Here is a 23,163-nt window from a genome sequence, read left to right on the forward strand (position 1 = left end):
TATTTAACCCTTTTGCATATAGCTTCCAATATTCCAATATTTCAAATATAGTAAGTTCAGGTAGAGATACTGGGTTTGTCCTTTCAAACCAGTGTTGAACTACATTTAACTTGATAGTTAATTTGCCATCTCAATAATGGCAGGAAAATTGTCAGAATTGTCTTCTATCCATCTTTGGTTGGAATACTTCGACTGCTTCGTATAGTACAATTGCCCAAACACTGTAATTACTTAAATGACTCAAGGACTTAGATATTCAGTTATCTGTTTCCTGGAGATTTTAAAAACTATTATTCCAAGAACAGTGTAATTTAAGCTTCTTATAAGTCCCTTTTGCTCTGAGAAACAGCATGGTTTATCCCATGTTTATACAAATGCGTCTGTATCTTACCTGTATTAAAATGTCCAAGCATTGCATCTCAACTTTGTGAGCTTCCTCTGACCAGTGTCAAATCTGAGGATCTTTAATCACACTGTCACATGAAGAGCAAGGAACTTCTTTGGATATTAACCCTCCTTCTGTCACTCTCTGGAGAATTTATGACAGGAACATAATACATAATGTGACTCTTCTTTAGTTCAGAATTGGACTCTGTGTGGAAGGGAACTTTTTGTGGGTTATCAGCTAAGAACTCAGTATGAACCTTTGTTCAGTGTTGCTTATACTGCCATAAGCCAGAACCACTGGGAGAATTAGGTCGGTACAAATGCTCTAGGGACAAATTAAATCACGGTTTTGAGTTGCCTGACTTCATCTCGTGTTAAATGGTAATTTAAGGCTGATTGAACTTCTGAGTTAAATTTCTGTGTATTTTTGAGAAGACACTGACAAACATCCTCCTATATGTAAAGTTGATGTAACTGGCTCCACTTTCAGAATTTCTGCTTTCAGTTGTTTGTTTTGGTGTCTGTCGACATTGAAGCTAGTTCAACGCTGTCTTGTATTTCCAAATACTACTATCCTTTTCCCTCTTACTCTGTAAGTCATTACTGGAAGATATATATTTTATGAAAATTAAAGATATCATGCAGCTTTAAAATTTCATTCCAAAAAATCATGCTTAGACATCTCTTCCCAAATACTCACCTCTCTCTCTCAAAACATTCCTCATCCTTTTTTGAAGGCAGTTTATGTGTAAGAAGAGTTGCATAGTAAAAAGAATAAACTTTATTTTTTCCAAGTGCAAGTAAATTCTGTTGATCATATTATGATAATGCATTGTTTTATTTGGCTTGAATGGACAATTCTACTATCAGAATATATGCCTTACAATGAATCAATCTGGCATTAACATCACTTTATTTGATAACATTCACTAAAATAAGTCATTTCATTTGGGTTACTTTTAGACACATTGTGCAAATAATTAATCCTAGCAGATGCCTCTATTCAAACAAAGTTTTATATAATTTCATTAATGAGAATTTTCTGTTGGTTATTTTAAGCAACTGTTAAAACTTTTTTTGAAAACTTTACAAGTGAAACCATTTAGGTCAAAGCTTCTTAAACCATCTGTGATAAAGAACTATTTTGTTGTTGTAGTTCTTATTCTATATTTAATTTTCATGCAGTCACATTCTAATATGTTTGTATAATGCACTGATTGTGTGCTTGGGTGGCATGCCAATATCAAATTGTTATATGTCTTGTCATGTTCATTACTAATTTCTGAATTCATATCACTGTGGACTGGTAGAAATATCCAGACCACCATCTGTCCATGGGGCACATTTGAATGGCACTTATGGAGGCTCTTACCTGTGGTGTAGAACTTTTGGGGGTTTGATCAATAGGTTGATCTTTTACTATGCTGCTAAGTTGTTTCAGTCGTGTCCGACTCTGTGTGACTCCATAGATGGCAGCACACCAGGCTCCCCCGTCCCTGGGATTCTCCAGGCAAGAACACTGGAGTGGGTTGCCATTTCCTTCTCCAGTGCATGAAAGTGAAAAGTGAAAGTGAAGTCACTCAGTCGTGTCCAACCCTCAGCGACCCCATGGACTGCAGCCTACCAGGCTCCTCCATTCATGGGATTTTCCAGGCAAGAGTACTGGAGTGGGGTGCCATTGCCTTCTCCGTCTTTTACTGTAGCAAATTGTAATATATATTCAGGAAAGATTCATTTCTCCCTAAAGGAAAACTTTTAGTCCTGCTTTCTAGAAGTAAGATATTCATCTATTGAGGATGGCATTATGGATTTGTAAATCATTGTCAACACTGCCCTTCACTAGTCTGTAGTTTTTTATACCACAGAACATGGTGCTTATAATCCAGTGCTTTGCAGAGAATATAACTTTGAAATCCATCTCCTCCTAAAACTCTATATGGAAGAAATTATTATATCCTCTAGATCTCCTTTAGATATTCCAGGTTGTGGTTGAAGTTATATTTGCTTATTTGTTTTTAACTTGAATTGAGTCAAAGCAGTGAATATCTTGAGTTTGTGAGTCACAGTGCCTTGACTTCTGGTGGATTCATTTAACTGAAGGAAGCATAAATCATGCTGTTGGCTTTTATTTAGAGATGATATTAAAAATTACTAAACTCAAATATTACATTCTCTTCAGGAATTTGGGGGAACATTTTCTGTTTAGTATATGATATTAGAAAATTTGGACTTCTGAAGTGGCCCTAGTGGTAAAGAATCTGCCTGCCAATGCAGAATCAATCCCTGGATTGGGAAGATTCCGTGGAGGAGGAAATGGCACCCCACTCCAGAATTCTTGCCTGAAGAATCCCATGGATAGAGGAGCCTGGCAAGCTACTGTCCATGTGGTCAAAAAGAATCAGACATTACTGAGTGTTGGACCACACATCAGAAAATTCATGTGAATAATCAAGTTTATTTCATGTTTATAGAGAAGTCTCTCTTTGCAAGGTTATTTTTTGTTTTTGTTTTCAAGACCCAATATACCTCACCTAAAAATGAGAATGAATTGTTAATCTAGTACAAGCTCAGATGTTACTGGTAAGTTCAAGTGCCTCTTGTATGCTGGGCATGACATTGTGCTCAGTTGCTCAGTTGTGTCTCACTATTTGTGACCCCATGGACTGTAACCCACCAGACTACTCTGTCTGTGGAGTTGTCCAGGCAAGAATACCAGAGTGGGTTGATTTCTTCCTCCAAGGGATCTTTATGACCAAGGGATTGAACCTGTGTCTCCTGTGTCTCCTGCATTGGCAGGTGGATTCTGTGTTACTTGGGAAGCCCTGGCGCGGTATTAAGCTGGAGTTCCCACGTGGTGCTAGTGGTACAGAGTCCTCCTGCCAGTGCAGGAGACACAGGAGATGCTAGGTCAGGAAGATCCCTTGGAGAAGGAAATGGAAATCCACTCCAGTATTCTTGCCTGGAAAATTACATTGTCAGAGGAGCCTGATGGGCTATATACAGTCTGCAGGGTTGCAAAGAGTCGGACTTGACTGAGCCCCCCCACACACAATTCAATGATGAACAAACCAGAACTTTCTTGTTGTTGCTGTTTTGTTTTGCTCTCAAAGAGTAAAGATTTAGTGGGGAGACAGGCATATCAGATCAGATCAGTCGCTCAGTCATGTCCGACCCTTTGCGACCCCATGAATCGCAGCACGCCAGGCCTCCCTGTGCATCACCAACTCCCGGAGTTCACTCAGACTCAAGTCCATCGAGTCAGTGATGCCATCCAGCCATCTCATCCTCTGTCGTCCCCTTCTCCTCCTGCCCCCAATTCCTCCCACCATCAGAGTCTTTTCCAGTGAGTCAACTCTTTGCATGAGGTGGCCAAAGTATTGGAGTTTCAGCTTTAGCATCATTCCTTCCAAAGAAATCCCAGGGCTGATCTCCTTCAGAATGGACTGGTTGGATCTCCTCGCAGTCCAAGGGACTCTCAAGAGTCTTCTCCAACACCACAGTTCAAAAGCATCAATTCTTCGGCGCTCAGCCTTCTTCACAGTCCAACTCTCACGTCCATACATGACCACAGGAAAAACCATAGCCTTGACTAGACAGACCTTTGTTGGCAAAGTAATGTCTCTGCTTTTGAATATGCTATCTAGGTTGGTCATAACTTTCCTTCCAAGGAGTAAGCGTCTTTTAATTTCATGGCCGCAATCACCATCTGCAGTGATTTTGGAGCCCAGAAAAATAAAGTCTGACACTGTTTCCACTGTTTCCCTGTCTATTTCCCATGAAGTGATGGGACCGGATGCCATGATCTTCGTTTTCTGAATGTTGAGCTTTAAGCCAACCTTTTCACTCTCCACTTTCCCTTTCATCAAGAGTCTTTTGAGTTCCTCTTCACTTTCTGCCATAAGGGTGGTGTCATCTGCATACCTGAGGTTATTGATATGTCTCCCGGCAATCTTGATTCCAGTTTGTGTTTCTTCCAGTCCAGCGTTTCTCATGATGTACTCTGCATATAAGTTAAATAAGCAGGGTGACAATACATAGCCTTGACGAACTCCTTTTCCTATTTGGAACCAGTTGGTTGTTCCATGTCCAGTTCTAACTGTTGCTTCCTGACCTGCATACAAACTTCTCAAGAGGCAGATCAAGAGTTCCAGACAGGCATATAGTCAACAATAAAACATATAAATGTAAGCACATGACAGCGATGAATACTCTAAAAGAAAGGTATATTGTTATAAATGTGATTTTAATTGTATTATTCTGCCAGAAGAGATGTGACTATGTTCCTCTCCTCTATTGCCTTGTTCTGTGCTACTAGGTCATGACAATAGTTTGTTTTAATACATAGGCACGCAGATCATCTCTTTGATATTAACATTCCATGTGGTGTCCTGAGGGTCTGAGAAGAGAGACAGTGTTTCTGCATGGAGACAGTTGATGCACTAATGAATTAAACAGACTTGGATAAAGTGTGTGATTTTCACCATGCATGGCTGTGATGTTGCTAGAGAGAATAGTTTGGGGGTTGATGGTGGCAGAATAGTGACACCAAGCTTTGAGATCCCCTCTTTGAGGGTCCGGAGAAGGCAATGGCACCCCACTCCAGTACTCTTGCCTGGAAAATCCCATGGGCGGAGGAGCCTGGTAGGCTGCAGACCATGGGGTCACGAAGAGTCAGACCCGACTGAGCGACTTCACTTTCACTTTTCACTTTCATGCATTGGAGAAGGAAATGGCAACCCACTCCAGTGTTTTTGCCTGGAGAATCCCAGGGATGGGGGAGCCTGGTGGGCTGCCATCTATGGGGTTGCACAGAGTCGGACACGACTGAAGTGACTTAGCAACTTTGAGGGTCAGGGCCAGCACTCTTAATAGACCATGACTACAGAGCCATCTCCTAGCGCTTAGAGGTCCATATGGACATGGAAAAGCTCTAGCTAGAGTCAGGAAAGATACATCACAAAAATAAGTTTGTCTTCAACTATAACTGCAGACCGCAAGGTTGTCGTTGTTCAGTCCCTCAGTTGTGTCCGACTCTTTGCGACCCCATGGACTGCAACACGCCAGGCTTTCCTGTCCTTCACTATCTTCCCAGAATTTGCTCAAACTCATGTCCATTGAATCGATGATGCCATCCAGCCATCTCATTCTCTGTCACTCTCTTCTCTCAATCTTTCTCAGCATCAGAGTCTTTCCTAATGAGTCAGGTCTTTGCATCAGGTGGTCAAAGTACTGGAGCTTCCACTTCAGCATCAGTCCTGCCAATGAATATTCAGGGTTAATTTCCTCTAGGATGGACTGGTTTGATCTCCTTGCTGTTGAAGAGACTCTCGAGAGTCTTCTCCAGCACCACAGTTCGAAACCATCAGTTTTTCGGTGCTCAACCTTCTTTATGGTCCAACTCTCACATGTGTACATGACTACTGGAAAAACCATAGCTTTGTGTTTGTGGCGATTCATTTTGATATTTGGCAAAACTAATACAATTATGTAAAGTTTTAAAAATAAAATAAAATAAAAAAAAAAAAAGAATTATCTGCCAAAAAGAGAGAAAAAAAAAAACAAACAAACCATAGCTTTGACTATGTGCAGTTTTGTCAACCACAAGGGGGGCCAGGATAAATGCTGACAGATTTCTTTTATGGGAAGATGTTGAGTTTTGGATTATTATTTCTGATCCTTGTTAGGCAGCATCAGACTAGTTGCTGATGTATCTGCTCATCTTCATCTTACTGAGAATCTTGTTAACTTTTTGCATTTAACCTGTTTCTTGACCCTGGCCAGGGGAATGGTGAAGTCAGGTCATGCTAGAAGCGGTGCTATCAAAGATAGAAAGAAAATTTTATGCTGATACTCAAGTGGTCAAGGTTATTCAGTATCTGGGAATTCAGTGCTGAAGAAAGGAAAGATGAGGGCAGAACATCTGACCAAGACAGTTGCAACTCTCGGCCTCTAATATCTTGGGTTTTGGAAACATCAAGGGGAACAGCATAAAGACAATCTGGGGCTTCCTCAAGGTTTATAGAAAAGCAACTAGCAGCACCACTATCTGCTAATGAGAATTAAGAATCATAGCTTTAAAGAAACTTTAATCCTTTTCATGTTAAAATTAAAATATATGTTATAATGGCTGATGAAAAAGTCTTTCAGGGAATAAAAGTGGGCTAGTAAATAATCTCCACTGACTCCAAATTTGTTAAAGTATCGCCCAAGAAGCACAAAGGCCTTATTCAGATTGCATCCTTGGGGATTTAGCAATTTATCATCATGGATTTGCCTTCTTCTATCTTTTACCAAGAAGAGTAGAAACTCTCCCCTTTCACATTCGGCCATTAACTACAAAGGTTCTGTTGCTTTCCCTTAAAATGTAACCTTTTGAACTGCAAGCTATGGTTGTAAGCAAGGCTTATAAAACATATATGTGAGGAAATTGTATTTGTTCACTTACATTTATGGGCTATATTTGTCATTGGTAATTGAATTTTCTCACTAACCTTGTGATAATTAACCCACAGGCTATGACCTCATGGCCTTGCTTTACTTAATCTACCAATATAAAAACTGTGTAAAATTTCTTATTAGTCAGAGGATACCTTGGACCTTGGGCATGTTTTTCGTTTCTCCTTCTGATCCTATAGGAGAGTAGGCAGAGACTGAGACTTTCCCAAAATAGCCACTCCTATTTTTTCCTTAGCAACAACATTCCAAGTTTATTTAATGCAGCAATGAGCCTGGCTATCTAGCAACCATTTGTGTTTTCTAAACATCATTAACAAGTAGGGACTATTATTTGCCTCTTGACCTATCAAAGACTTGCATGGTTTTGTTGAACTTTGGAAATATTTAAAGAGTTACATTCATTTCAGGGGATGATATATTTTTCAAGCCCCACAATGCCTGATAAAAGTTTATGATTTGCCCTGGCTTCTGAATGAAATCTATGGATCTGAACTAAGCCACAAAAGAAAATTGTGAAATAAAGCATATTGGACTTTACTATTTTACTACTTTAATTTACCAAGGAGATACAGCTTTTATTTGGCATTTTCATGTCTGTATGGTAAAATGGAATAGTGGATTCCATTATTTAAATAGAAAATGGTAATACAGAACAGTGTTCATTATGTTCAAATTTGGGAAGATGTTCCATTCTTACATTTGGAATATCATGGCCATTTGTGTGCCTGAATATCTGTTATTTTGGCCTGTTGGTTATCTGTCCCCCTCCTTTGCAAATAAAAGCACTCCTATTTTGTTTTTTTAAGCCATCTTTCTCCAGCTCTCAGTCCAAGGGTTTGGGAGTGTTTGATTTTGTCTCTGGGGGGCTGGAGAAAGTCAAAGTCCTGGCCAATCTGTCACAGGATTCTTGTTTCAGGGATAGGCATGTGACAATGAGCCTTCAGGTCAGCTCTCTTTCAGGCTGAATAGGTGGAAGGTTGTACACACCAAAACAATATTAGTTCTCTGTTCACGTGGAAGGAGCCTGCCTGGGAATTAAGCCCATACAAAGGTAAAAGGACTGAAAGATGGAGGTCAGCCAGATCTGATGCCACACAGCACGTGTCTGAAGCGGTGCCACATCTTGATTTGTCAGTTATGTGAGACAATAAATTCCTTTCTTTGCTTCAGCTTCGTTTTGGGGGCAGTGTTCTGCTCCCCATAATAGAAAGAATTAACACCTGGTGCTCGCTGTCTGACTCTTTCTTATGAACCACGTTGGACTGCGTAGCTGGGCACAGTTTGCGATGAGAAGCTAATTGCAAGAGAATTTAATCTAGTAGTGAATGTGTTCCAGAGTTAATGTTTGGTGGTTGTTCTGACCTACTTAGTAGGTGAAAATAATTCCCCACCCTGCTAGACTTTGGAAGCTGCAGAAAGAGCTCTTCTCCTGAAAGAGACACCATTTCCCTGGTTGAAACTTGGCTTTATTGTTGGGTATAGGTTAAAACTGAATAAAAATGAGAGGGTGTGAGAGAGACTTTGGCATGCTGGACTCTTTTTGGGCCACGCACGTGTTTGCCAATACCATTCTCAGCCCCTCCAAGGGAGGAGGAGACACTAGTGTGATTAATCAGTGGGCACCCTGGTAGCTAGACCACCTAATGTGTGGATGGAGTGGCCAAGCAAGGAAACCCTGCATGTGTCTGGGTGCAGCTCCTTGCCTCTCTTCTGTTCCTGGTCCCGTGCACCTGTGGGTCTGTTGGTGTGAAGGCTCTTCCTGGTCACGGTAATGTCTTCTGCTCTGTTTGTCCCTCTTTGTCCTTCTCCTTCTCATTGCTTCTCAGTCACACACAGGTGTACTGTTCTTAAGACTTTAGATTCACAGACTAAGTGGTTCTGCTTGGAACAGCGAGACCATGTACCCTAACTCGGAATTTACCATAACTCTGAAATTTAAGAGTCAGAAGCTCAAAGCTTGCACAACTTTGAATGTAGAGGGACTTTCATTTCCATTGTATTGTTATTTATGCAAATGAGAAATAGTATATATAAACAATAAGAATCAGGTAAATAATAAATAGATTTTCTTTACGTATCATCTGTCAGGAAGCTCAAAGCCATATGTGTGTCTTAACTTGTGTGTATGTGAGGAACCCTTCGGCTTTCTTAATCTGTATTTGTAAGGCTGCACGCAGGTGTCACTGGGCTGCATTCTTCTCTGGAAGCTTGACTGGGGGAATCCATAACCATGATCATCCAAGTTGTTGGAAGAATTCATTTCCATGTAGCTATATGACCAAGGGCCTGGTGTTTTGCTGATTGCCAGCCAGAGGCTGTCCTTAACTCCTTGAGGTTGCAGGCAGTTCTCTTTCACATGGTCCTCTCCATAGGTAGTTCAAAATATGACTGCTTCTTATGAGGGCAGCAGGGCAGTTTCTCGTTCCAGTCTTCTAAGATTGAATCTTAGGTTAACATGGTGTAACTATGGGAGTTACAACCTGTAATTCTGCTGTATACTGAAACTTACTCAAGGGATGGATATCCTATTAACATTGCCATATTCAGTTGGCCAGAAGAGAATCACAGGTTCTATCCACATTCAAAGGAGGGGGATATGCAGAGTGTAACACAAAGAGGTGAAGATCATGGGGACTATCGTGGAATTTTGCCTGCTATTTTTCCCAAAGTGTGGTTCACTGAAGGTTACTTTATTAGGTTTTAAGTTTGTATTCACCAAGAATCTTTTCCAAGTAACAGAATGCAAGTGACAAGAGACTGATTCGAACAATCTGAAGAAAATTTTTAAAAGTGACATTATTTTCTTATAGAACAGCAAATTTGAGTGTTAGGCAGACAGGGTCACGATGCAGTTAGGACCAGGAGGATTCTGCTTCAGTAAAGCCATGGTAGAGTAAATAAAGAGCATATCAGAACCAAGAAGTTATAAACACTGAACAGCACTCAGGGAAAGATCTGCTGAAGTAATCAGCCATAATACAGGACATGCTGGGGTTAGGGTCAAAGAAATCCACTTGAATTCTCCGTGACTGACGTCATATCTGAAGACTATGCCATGTCTCATTCATGCAGGATGAGAAAGGAGGCTTATGTCCTACCAACTGTTACATTCTTCTATACCACACAACATTGTCTCTCATACCTTTCTGCATTTGTAATTTCTAGTAACATTTTCTCCTATAGAAACCTTTGCTCATCTCATCCTTGTCTACTATGCACCTGTAAAACTCCTATTCATTTTTCCATAATTTAATTCAATGACTCTAAAAGGACCTCTCTCATCCCTTGCTAGCTGTCTAGGTAGATTTGGGGGCCACCCCCCTTGTGCCCCTAAATTGGGAGATACTAAACTCAGCTGAGTCCCCGTGGCAAACCCCTTCTTCCTTCAGATTTTTAGACTGTCATGACCATTTAACACAGTTTTTGCCAATGTATATTGTCACCCTGCTTATTTAACTTATATGTAGAGTACATCATGTGAAATTCTGGGCTAGCTGAAGCACAAGCTGGAATCAAGAGAAAAATATTAATCGAGAGATTAATTTAATATAATTAAGAGATTATATTAAATAATATCAAGAGAAATATTAATAACCTCAGATATCCAGACGACACCACCCTTAGGCAGAAAATGAAGAACTAAAGAGTCTCTTGATGAAAGTGAAAGAGGAGAGTGAAAAAGTTGGATTAAAAGTCAACATTCAGAAAACTGAGATCATGGCATCTGGTCCCATCACTTCACGGGAAATAGGTGGGGAAACAATGGAAACAGTGAGAGACTTTATTTTTAGAGGCTCCAAAATCATTGCAGATGGTGACTGCAGCCATGAAAATAAAAGACACTTACTCCTTGGAAGAAATGTTATGACCAACTTAGACAGCATATTATAAAGCAGAGACATTACTTTGCTAACAAAGGTCCATCTAGTCAAGGCTATGGTTTTTCTGGTGGTTATGTATGGATGTGAGAGTTGGACTATAAAGAAAGCTGAGTGCCAAAGAATTGATGCTTTTGAACTGTGGTGTTGAAGAAGACTCTTGAGAGTCCCTTGGACTGCAAGGAGATTCAACAAGTCCATTCTAAAGGAAATCAGTCCTGAATATTCATTGGAAGGACTGATGCTGAAGCTGAAACTCCAATACTTTGGCCACCTGATGTGAAGAACTGACTCATTTGAAAAGATCCTGACGCTGGGAAAGATTGAAGGTGAGAGAAGAAGGGGACAACAGAGGATGAGATGGCTGGATGGCATCACCAACTCGATGGACATGCATTTGAGCAGGTTCCAGGAGTTGATAATGGACAAGGAAGCCTGGCGTGCTGCAGTCCATGGGGTTTCAAAGACTTGGACATGACTCTCTGACTGAACTTAACTGAACTTGCCAATGAAACATAAACTACATTTTGATGTGGGGGAAGCTTTTGTTTTCTTGACGCAGGAGTCCTGCCTTATCTCACCCTATCCTTCTCTGATGTTAAATAACAGAAATAATGCCTAAGGCTCTACCATCAGTCTTATGACTGTTGTGGAAATGACAGAGACTCATAAAGATCTGCTCTCTTGATATCTTTAAGTTGATGAGTCAGCCTAGAAACCAACTTCCTCCTACTGTACTTCTTATATGCACAACAAAACAGAAACTAACCTTTAGTAGTTTAAGCCATTATACTTGTGTTTTTAAACCTGCAATCTAGTAAGATCCTAAGGGTTTCCCTGGTGGCTCAGCTGGTAAAGAACCTGCCTGCCAACACAGGAGATACGGATTTGCTCCCTGAGTCGGGAAGATCCCCAAGAGCAGGAAATGGCAACTCACTCCAGGATTCTTGCCTGTAAAATCTCACGGACAGAGGAGCCTGGTGGGCTACAGTCCATGGGGTTGCAAAGAGTCAGACATGACTGAGCGTGCATGCACACAATAAGATCCTAAATGAAATATAGTCTTCAGTGTATCTAGATGGTAGCATTGATTATAGAGCAGGCAGTTATTTATGTAATTTTCTACCTAACCTCTGGCACCATGAATGAACTCTTTCATATAATAAAGTTTTTATTATTCCTATCCTGCATCTATATGCTTAGATGAGTACCTAGCACATAGTAAATGTTCAGCAAATACATCTTAAATGTTTTATCTTCCAAATTTTAATAGCTTATTTGGAGAGAATATTGTTTTCTTGATAATCAATGCAAAATTTCGAGTGGTATAATTTATCTAGACTTTCAGTTATTGATTTATTTTAGTCAGCATGTTATCAGTCGTTTAGAAATACAGGGAAGGTACAGGAATAAATCATAGGGTTGCAAAACTAGCTAAAGCTGAACTATTGGATGATAAAAACAGAATTCAAGATGAAATAGTAAAAAGGTTGGGGAGAGTCTTTTATCCTAAGTATGGTAAAACTCAATAGGAATAAATGAACTTAGCACTTAGATACAAAAACAAAAAACAACCCTCAACCATACATTTTGGATTCAGAGTCGATCAAAAGCAAAAACTAACAAACCCAAACCCAACCCATTTGCAGAACACAAAACACTTCTAAGTTAACACCAGATGAAAAAGCACTGACAGAATGAAGAATATTTAACTTGCGGAAGATGATTCTTGTAGATATGGAAAGGGTGGGGAGAGAAAGGGTTTATAACGTGACATATTTGAAGCCCTTTCTTTTAGAAGATAAGTTAGATTTATTTGATATAGTTTCAAAGGGACTAAGGGGAAAATTTGAAACAAAGTGTGGGAGCTTCAGGTTGAGAAATTGGATCTCAACTTGAGGAAGATGTTAGTAATACAAAATTTCCTAAAGTGCACTTGCCTGGCTTGTGGGACCCAGAGGTGTGCTGACTGATGTGAATTGCCATGTAACAATCTGTTAAGGAGAATGACAAAGCTTTCTGCTTTGGTTAGGAATTTGACTAACTTGCCTGTTAAGGTGCTTTCATTTAGGTTAAACCAAGTGGACAAATTCTTTTTGTTTGTTGCACACAGTAGTATTTTGGTATTTTATTTCTGAGATAAAGTGACAAGTTGGTTGTAGTTAGTTGAGGTGAGGGCTTGTTAATCATATTCTTTGTTCAACTTGATTTTTAAAATAAGGGGCTTCCCTATACTGCCCCTTACTTATCTCAGGATGAAAGTGTATCTGATGCTGTCTGTTGGTATCAGATGAGGGAGGCTCTGTGGTTGCCTGTTTCAGGTCCTATGTTGGCATGACTATACACAAACATAATATTCTGGGAATGAGAATATATTCTGATATATTGACCAATGAATGAATTGATCAGATTCATTGGTCAAATGAATGAATAGATGAATGAATGAATTCATGCCCCAGAATAAGCCAGGGGTTGAAAATGCTTCCAGCTCTGCCAGATTTTTGCACCTGTTTGGGAAGAAGAGTGATCTCCTGCGTGAAGGAGAAAGAACAGCCAGATGATCCAACTTGGGGGGACCCTTTTCCCCCTCAGGAATTAAAAAAAAAAAACTAATATCCCACATTATGAAGATTAGTGTCTTCTGTTAAATAATCCTATTCCCTCTGTTTACCTAATTTTGTCCTCTTTATCAATAGACACTGACTCTTTCCTTGATGCAGGTTGTATTACAAATCCTCCTTAATTAATTTGGAAATAAAAAGGTCCAGGTTTGCTATTATTGCTCATATCTTGTTATAGTACTATTAAAAAGGCTAAGCTTATCAAATATATTTTAAATGTATATATATCTCCAGGTCTTTAGCTCCTTTTTCCTTTACCAGCTTATCCAAATGCCTTAAACATAGTAAGCAGTCAATAGACATCCATCGTTAAATCAGTCAGCAGAGCCAAGTATCTCCAAGTCACATAAAGTTCCTTAGTCAACAAACTAAAGGTCCCAGCCATCATGGAGCACACAATTAAGTACTAAACGAAGAGCAGGGGGAAAGAAGAGGCTTCAGCTGTGGTTCAGCAGTAAAGAGTCTACCTGCCAATGCAGGAGACACAAGAGATTCCGATTCGACCCTTGGGTCAGGAAGATCCCCTGGAGGAGGGCATGGCAACCGACTCCAGTGTTCTTGCCTGGAGAAATGGACAGAGGCGCCTGGCGGGCTACAGTCCATAGGGTTGCCGAGTCAGACAAGACTGAAGTGACTAAGCAGGCACGCACAGAAGGAAAGGAAAACAATAAGCCACAGTCACAGTACATAAACAAATATATACTTTAGTAGAAAGTGTGATAGAAATAACTGGTTGAGTAGGAAAGGTAATCATGAGATAAGAATTGAGCTGTGATTTTAAATAGGTAGTAAATTAAAAACATTTTAATGGAGGTCACTATGCTTTGATCTCCTACAATATAATATTTTTAAGAGAAAAATAGTAACATGCATAACTTATTTACACATATAAAATGGATCTGAGTTTATTTTAACCTGAAATTGTATTTGTATAATATTACTTGGCAGTTCTTTTGCTTGGATGAGACTGAATTGCTGTCAACTGGGAGGTAATGAAAGAGATGGGAATACCAGACCACCTGACCTGCCTCTTGAGAAATCTGTATGCAGGTCAGGAAGCAACAGTTAGAACTGGACATGGAACAACAGACTGGTTCCAAATAGGAAAAGGAGTACATCAAGGCTGTATATTGTCACCCTGCTTATTTAACTTACATGCAGAGTACATCATGAGAAACGCTGGACTGGAAGAAGCACAAGCAGGAATCAAGATTGCCGGGAGAAATATCAATAACCTCAGATATGCAGATGACACCACCCTGATTGCAGAAAGTGAAGAGGAACTCAAAAGCCTCTTGATGAAAGTGAAAGAGGAGAGTGAAAAAGTTGGCTTAAAGCTCAACATTCAGAAAACGAAGATCATGGCATCAGGTCCCATCACTTCATGGGAAATAGACGGGGAAACAGTGGAAACAGTGTCAGACTTTATCTTTCTGGGCTCCAAAATCACTGCAGATGGTGACTGCGGCCATGAAATTAAAAGACGCTTACTCCTTGGAAGGAAAGTTATGACCAACCTAGATAGCATATTCAAAAGCAGAGACGTTACTTTGCCAACAAAGGTTCGTCTAGTCAAGGCTATGGTTTTTCCTGTGGTCATGTATGGACGTGAGAGTTGGACTGTGAAGAAGGCTGAGCGCCGAAGAATTGATGCTTTTGAACTGTGGTGTTGGAGAAGACTCTTGAGAGTCCCTTGGACTGCAAGGAGATCCAACCAGTCCATTCTGAAGGAGATCAGCCCTGGGATTTCTTTGGAGGGAATGATGCTGAAGCTGAAACTCCAGTACTTTGGCCACCTCATGGGAAGAGCTGACTCACTGGAAAAGACTCTGATGCTGGGAGGGATTGGGGACAGGAGGAGAAGGGGATGACAGAGGATGAGATGGCTGGACGGCATCACTGACTCAATGGACATGAGTCTGAGTGAACTCCGGGAGTTGGTGATGGACAGGGAGGCCTGGCGTGCTGCGATTCATGGGGTCGCAAAGAGTCGGACATGACTGAGCGACTGAACTGAACTGGGAGGTAATGATAGAGGGCTTTGCAGCTAACTGGGAAGAATATAATAAATGAAAATATTATACACTTTAGTCAATAATATTTAGTTGGAAAAGGGTGGAAAAATTGTGCCAACAGATTTTGAGGAGTTTAATAAATTGTTACTGTAAAGACCATTTATAAGAAACCAATAATAACAGTGAACTTTAGTTACCCTTTTTAAAGGGTAAAACTACAAAATTAGATTCTACTTGAAAAAGATGCATAATGTATAGAATCAAAATAAAGATTTAGAAAATGGTAATGAGTAAATAGACATAACAACTTAGAAATCACATATATTAAATGGATTTTTTCAGATTACATGTTAAAAGTAAACAGTAGAAGCAGAGAGTTGCTCAGATATATCCTCATTCATAACTAGATAAAAATGAACTTGTTATCCATTTTGTTTTAGAACAATCATTAAGTTGAGAACAAGAGATAGTTAGAAAAAGCAGCATGGTAGAAGGAATTATAGTGATCTTTGATCAAAAGATATGAATTTGTCTCATCTCTGACAAGTGATCTCTCATATTTGTGGCTGTATCATTGAAATAGTTGGGCCAAATGCCCAGTAAAATCATTTCTAATTCTAGAATTACAAGAGTCCAAAAATTCTTCTGGATTATTTCAATTAATAGAAATAATTACCTGGGCTTAGAGAACTGAGTTGATGGTATTTAAAATCATGTCATTTTCATCATAAACCCAAAAATAAATATTCCTTTTAGGGGACTCCTTCTGGCAATCTGAAGTTTTTCTTTTATTTCTGATACCAATCTATTCTGTCATTGTATTGGAAGCAAAAATTATAGAGGATTAAATGGGCATAAAGCTATATGGTTGGTCTTGATGTAAAAAATACTTGTAAAAATCTTTTTTCTTAAATAGGTAGCAGAGAAAATTACGTTTAGTCATAGCGCCTTCCATACCAGGGATACAACAATAAATTAGTGGGATACGAAGAATGAAAATCACTTATATAAAGACTTTAAATAGTTTTGGATCATTATTAATTATCTTACCTTCAAGACTCAAGCTCAGGAGATGCCCCTTTCAAGACACCAGTATGAAGAGCTCTATGGATGGATACCCAGTGAAACAAGCAAAACTAGTGCAAATTACAAAAAATAACTCAACCATGAATGTTTTAGGAAACAGGCCTGAGGGCACACAGGAAAGCAGGAGAGAAGGAAACATGTAGTCAGTAAAATCTAAAATCGCAGTAAGATAAGTGAGCCTCAATCCACTTCCTCTTTCTCCTCTGTTCTAGCTCAGATAGACACAAGTTTCACCCTAGGTAGATATGGCCATGAAGAGGAGGGTCTGTCTTCCCTCAATTTTCAAGCAAAGCTCACTTTATCCCATTGAGAGGGAAAGTTACCAGTATCTCTCATTTCCTCCCATTTCAAGTTGAAGAGGCTAAATTCCTGATGAGTATGGATGACAGGTTAGGGGCTACCTTCCTCTGCTGCTACTGCGGCTGCTAAATCGCTTCAGTCGTGTCCGACTCTGTGCGACCCAATGGACGGCAGCCCACCAGGCCCCCCGTCCCTGGGATTCTCCAGGCAAAAACACTGGAGTGGGTTGCCATTTCCTTCTCCAGTGCATGAAAGTGAAAAGTGGAAGTGAAGTCGCTCAGTCATGCCCGACTCTTCACGACCCCATGGACTGCAGCCTACCAGGCTCCTCTGCCCATGGGATTTTTCCAGGCAAGAGTACTGGAGTGGGGTGCCATTGCCTTCTACCTTCCTCTGCTGCTGCTAAGTCGCTTCAGTCGTGTCCGACTCTGTGCAACTCCACAGATGGCAGCCCACCAGGCTCTGCCATCCCTAGGATCCTCCAGGCAAGAACACTGGAGTGGGTTGCCATTTCCTTCTCCAATGTGTGAAAGTGAAAAGTGAAAGTGAAGTCAACTCAGTCGTTTCCGACTCTTAGCGACCCCATGGTCTGCAGCCTACCAGGCTCCTCCGTCCACAGGATTTTCCAGGCAAGAGCACTGGAGTGGGGTGCCATTGCCTTCCTCTACCCTGCTTCAGTTCACAGGATGAAGGCCTCTACCCCATGCAGGGGAGGTTGAGACTACTCCGGACCAAGATTGCCCTCACTCCAGCTCACTTTAGGCCTGAGGTTCCATGATGGTAGTGAAGCAAGCTGGGAAGACCAGAGGTTACTGCCATGCCTGGTGCCCAGAATAGTGGTTCAGAGAGTTTGTCCAGAGGGAGAGGAAATCTATAGGAAAAGAAAATTCTTCAGCTATTCCCAAAGGAACTGATTTTTTTTTTTTTTTCCCATTAGAAACAGAGTATGGAGAAATTCAAAGCTAAATGGCCCTGTGAAAACAATAATTCCTCTTAATTAAAAACAAAACTTAAAACCGTAGGTGAGCTAGTTCAACAGAGAACTAGGAAAGGAAACACCTAAGAAGAACCCTCCTAGAATCAGAAAAGAACTCAAAGACCTGCTTCAAAAAATCACCTTTATAGGAGCCCAAATTTAATTGGATCAGACTGTTGAGCAATGTATTCTCAGTCTTGAGGACATTCCCCCCAAAATAGAGTTGATAATTAGAAAAGAGTGGATAATTAGAAAAGCCCAGTGGATAGGGGCTAACACCAAATGAAACAGACAGTGAACCAGAGAGACCACAGAGAGAGAGAAAAGAGAACTGTTAAAACCATTGTTATTTCAGACTGACCATGCCCCATCCAAGGCTGCACCCAAGGAGTGATATAAAAGTATAAAAAGGTTTCACTGAGTCACACCAAATCACCAAAATATAAACAAACAATTAAAACAGACTTTTGGGAGATCCAGAGTTCCTATAATATTTTAAATGTCCAGTTTTCAGCAAAAATTGAGACTAACAAGGAAACAGGAAAATGTGACTAATGTGAAAAAAATTAAATAAAAAAAGCAGGAAACAGAAATTGCCTGTGAAAGGGATTGATGTCTTATTTAATAAAGACTTCAAAGTAGCCATTATAAATATATTTTAAAATAAAAGGAAACTATGCTTGAAGAAGTAAAGGGAGGTATGAAGACAGTGTCTCATAAAATAGACAATACTATTAAAGGGATAAAAATGATAAAATGTGAACCAAACAAATTCTAGAGTTGAAAAACGTAATACATAAAATGAGAAATTTACTAGAAAAGCTGAGCAGTAGATTTATCCTAGTAGAAGAAAGAATCTTAGCTTTATCATAGATTGATCCGGATGATGCATTCCAAAGAAAGAAACAAATGAAGAAAAAGAGAACATACTTAAGATGAAATGGACACGTTTCTAGAAAGACACAAACTATCAAAATGACTCATACTGTCCAGCTTCACAGTAGTAAATACTGAATTATGAATTAGCAGCTATCATTTTTTGTGGGGATATCCTATTTCTTAAATTCATTATAGAATGATGGAGCGCTGTTTCCACCAAATAAAGTAAACTTGTTTACGTCCTAGTTTTTCCCCACCAATCATTTCTGTTATCTTTGAATAAGAATGAAAGAGGAAAAAAAGTCTGTTAGATTTTTAAGTTAATAGTTAATTTGGAGAAGAAATTTGTAAAGAGTATTCATTATGGTGCTTCTGCTTTGATATTTTTGTTGTTGTCGTTCAGTTGCTTAGTCTTGTCTGACTCTTTTTGTGAGCCCGTGCACTGCAGCACACAGTTCGATGTCCTTCACTGTCTCCCGGAGTTTGCTTAAATTCATGTCCACTGAGTTAGTGATGCTATCTAACCATCTCATACTCTGCTGCCCTCTTCTTCTGTCTTCAATCTTTCCCAGCATCAGGGTCTTTTCCAGTAAGTCAGCTTTTCACATCAGGTGAAGATTTCCCTGGTGGCTCAGATAGTAAAGCGTCTGTCTACAATGTGGGAGACCTGGGTTTGATCCCTGGGTTGGGACGATCTTCTGGAGAAGGAAATGGCAACCCACTCCAGTATTCTTGCCTGGAAAATCCCATGGATGGAGGAGCCTGGTACGCTATAGTCCATGGGGTCGCAAAGAGTCGAACACGGCTGAGCAACTTCACTTTCACATCAGGTGGCCAAATGATTGGAGCTTCAGCACCAGTCCTTTCAATGAATACTCAAGGTTTATTTCCTTTAGGATTGACTGGTTTGATGATCTTGCAGTCCAGGGGACTCTCAAGAATCTTCTCCAGCACTACACTTCGAAAGCATCAGTTCTTCTGTGCTCAGCCGTGGCAGATTCGTTTTGATGTTTGGCAAAACTAATACAGTGTTTCAGGTTTAAAAATAAAATAAAATAAAATAAATAAAATAAAATAATAAAATAAAATAAGCATCCGGTCAGCATGCCCTTCACCTGCCTTCCAGCCTGACCTCCACTTCTCCTCTGCTGTCTCCTGGCAGTTGTATCCCACATCTGGGCATGTCACTGTCTAACAAGTTTCACCATAAACCAACCATGTGTGGCCTCAGTCCCAGCAAATGTAAGTTTTTTCATATATTGATTAAAATTTGGTGGAACATGGAAAAAAAAAAAGAATGATATGACTACTATAAAAACCTTAGCTTTGACTATACGCACCTTTGTTGGCAAATATAATGTCTTTGCTTTTTAATAAATTATCTAGGTTTGTCACAGCTTTCCTTCTAAGGAGCAAGCATCTTTTAATTTAATGGCTGCTGCCACTGTTGGCAGTGATTTTGGAGCCCAAGAAAATAAAATCTGCCACTGTTTCCATTGTTTCCCCATCTATTTGCCATGAAGTGATGGGACTGGATGCCATGATCTTAATTTTTTGAATGTTTCATTTTAAGCCAGCTTTCTTACCCTTCTGTTTCACCCTCATCAAGAAGCTCTTTAGCTCGTCTTCACATCCTGCCATTAGAGTGGTGACATCTGCATAGCTGAGGTTATTAATATTTCTCACATAAGTATTGATTCTGGTTACAGCCTGTGATTCACCAATCCAGCATTTCACATGACATATTCTCCATAAAAGTTAAATAAATGGTGACAATATATAGCCTTGTCATTCTCCTATCCCAATTTGGAACCAGTCAGTTGTTCCATGTAAGGTTGTAACTGTTACTTCTTGACCTGCCTACAGGCTATTCAGGAGACAGGTAAGGTGGTTTGGTATTCTCCTCTCTTTAAAAATTTTCCACAATTTGTTGTGATGCACACAATCAAAGGCTTTCACGTCATCAATGAAGCAGAAGTAGATGTTTTTCTGGAACTCTCTTGCTTTTTTGATGATCCAACAAACACTGGCAATTTGATCTCTGATTTTTCTGCTGCTTCTAATCCCTGCTTGTACATCTGGAAGTTCTCAGTTCACATACTGCTGAAGCCTTGCTTGAAGGATTTTTGAGAATAACCTTACTAGCATGTGTAATGACTGTAATTCTGTAGTAGTTTGAACGCTTTTTGGCATTGCCCTCTTTGGGATTTGAATGAAATCTATCCTTTTCCAGTCCTGAGGCAGCTTCTGAGTTTTCCAAATTTGCTGACATATTGAGTGTAGCACTTTAACAACATCATCTTTTAGGATTTTGAATATCTAAACTGGAATTCCGTCACCTCCACTAGCTTTGTTTGTCGTGATGCTTCCTGAGGCTTACATGATTTCACAGTCCAGGATATCTGTCTCCAGGTGAGTGTCCACACCACTGTGGTTATCTGGGTCATTAAGACCTGTTTTGTATAGTTGTTCTGTGTATTTTTGCCACCTCTTCTTAGTCTCTTCTGCCTCTGTTAAGTCCTTAGCATTTTTGTCTTTACCATGGCCATTCTTGCATGAAATGTTCCCTTGATCTCTCCAGTATTTTTGAAGAGATCTCTGTCCATATGTCTTTAGGTACTCTGTTTACCAGAGCTAGCCCCTTGAATCTATTTGTCATCTCCACTGTATGATAATAAGGGATTGGATTTAGGTCATACCTGAATGGCCTAGTGGTTTTTTCTACTTTCTTAAATTTGAACCTTAATTTTTCAATAAAGATCTGATGATTTGATCCACGGTCAGCCAGTCAGCCTTAAGTCTTGTTTTTTTTTTGTTTGTTTGTTTTGTTTTTGCTGACTATATAGAGCTATCCATCATTGACTGCAAAGAATACAATCAGTTTGATTTAGGTATTGACCATCTGGTGACGTCCATGTTTGAGTGGTCCCTTGTGTTGTTGGAAGAGGGTATTTTCTATGACCACTGTGTTTTCTTGACAAAATTCTATTAGCTTTGGCCCTGCTTCAGAGGTGGCAAGAATACACAGAGGAACTATACAAAAAAGATCTTCATGACCCAGGTAATCACGATGGTATGATCATTCAACTAGAGCCAGACATCCTGGAATGTGAAGTCAAGTGGCCTTAGGAAGCATCACTATGAACAAAGCTAGTGGAGGTGATGGAATTCCAGTTGAGCTATTTCAAATCCTAGAAGATGATGCTGTTAATGTGCCACATCCAAAATGCCAGAAAATCTGGAAAACTCAGCAGAGGCCACAGGACTTGAAAAGGTCAGTTTTCATTCCAATCCCAAAGAAAGGCAATGCCAAAGAATGCTCAAACTACCGCACAATTGCACTCTTCTCACACACTAGTAAAGTAATGCTCAAAATTCTCCAATAAGGCTTCAATAGTAAGTGAACACAGAAATTCCAGATGTTCAGGCTGGATTTAGAAAAGGCAGAGGAACCAGAGATCAAATTGCCAATATCTCTGGATCATCAAAAAAGCAAGAGAGTTCCAGAAAAACATCCACTTCTGTTTTGTTGATTATGCCAAAGACTGACTGTGTGGATCACAATAAACTGTGGAAAATTCTTCAAGAGATGGGAATACCAGACCACCTGACCTGCCTCTTGAGAAACCTATATGCAGGTCAGGAAGCAACAGTTAGAACTGGACATGGACCAACAGACCGGTTCCAAATAGGAAAAGGAGTACATCAAGGCTGTATATTGTCACCCTGCTTATTTAACTTATATGCAGAGTACATCATGAGAAATGCTGGGCTGGAAGAAGCACAAGCTAGAATCAAGACTGACAGGAAAAATGTGAATTAACCTCAGATATGCAGACGACACCACCCTTATAGCAGAAAGCGAAGAACTGAAGAGCCTCTTGCTGAAAGTGAAAGAGGAGGGTAAAAAGTTGGCTTAAAACTCAACATTCAGAAAGCTAAGACCATGGCATCTAGTCTCATCACTTCATGGGAAGTAGATGGGAAAACAGTGGAAACAGTGACAGACTTTATTTTTGGGGGCTCCCAAATCACTGCAGATGGTGATTGAAGCTATGACATTAAAAGATGCTTACTCCTGGAAGAAAAGTTATGACCAACCTAGGCAGAATACTAAAAAGCAGAGACATTACTTTGCCAACAAAGGTCTGTATAGTCCAAGTTATGGTTTTTCCAGTGGTCATGTATGGATGTAAGAGTTGGACTGTAAAGAAAGCTGAACACCAAAGAATTGATGCTTTTGAGCTGTGGTGTTGGAGAAGACTCTTGAGAGTCCCTTGGACTGCAAGGAGATCCAACCAGTCCATCCTAAAGGAAATCATATTCACTGGAAGGTCTTGATGCTGAAGCTGAAACTCTAATACTTTGGCCATCTGATGGGAAGAACTGACTCATTTGAAAAGACCCTGATGCTCGGAAAGATTCAAGGTGGGAGGAGAAGCGGATGACAGTGGATGAGATGGTTGGATGGCATCACTGACTCAATGGACATGAGTTTGAGTAAACTCCAGGAGTTAGTGATGGACAGGGAAGCCTGGTGTACTGCAGTCCATGGGGTCACAAAG

The 23,163-nt window shown here is 40.0% G+C and overlaps 1 long non-coding RNA gene across 14 annotated transcripts in view; it reads left to right on the plus strand.

The window, feature by feature from the left end:
• LOC129630391 (uncharacterized) overlaps positions 1-23,163 on the plus strand; it is a 199,084-nt gene that overhangs the window by 48,874 nt on the left and 127,047 nt on the right. The window contains exon 4 of one of the 14 annotated variants that reach the window (XR_008703670.1): positions 14,291-14,546. The exons of 11 other annotated variants lie outside the window; for them this stretch is intronic. This is a non-coding gene — a long non-coding RNA (uncharacterized LOC129630391). Of the gene's footprint in view, positions 1-1,856; positions 2,518-14,290; positions 14,547-19,494; positions 19,645-23,163 lie in introns of those variants that run through there. 2 more of the 14 variants (XR_008703669.1, XR_008703659.1) reach the window with 2 other exon arrangements.

Source organism: Bubalus kerabau, chromosome 16 (genome assembly GCF_029407905.1).
Source record: "Bubalus kerabau isolate K-KA32 ecotype Philippines breed swamp buffalo chromosome 16, PCC_UOA_SB_1v2, whole genome shotgun sequence".
Lineage (NCBI taxonomy): Eukaryota > Metazoa > Chordata > Mammalia > Artiodactyla > Bovidae > Bubalus > Bubalus kerabau.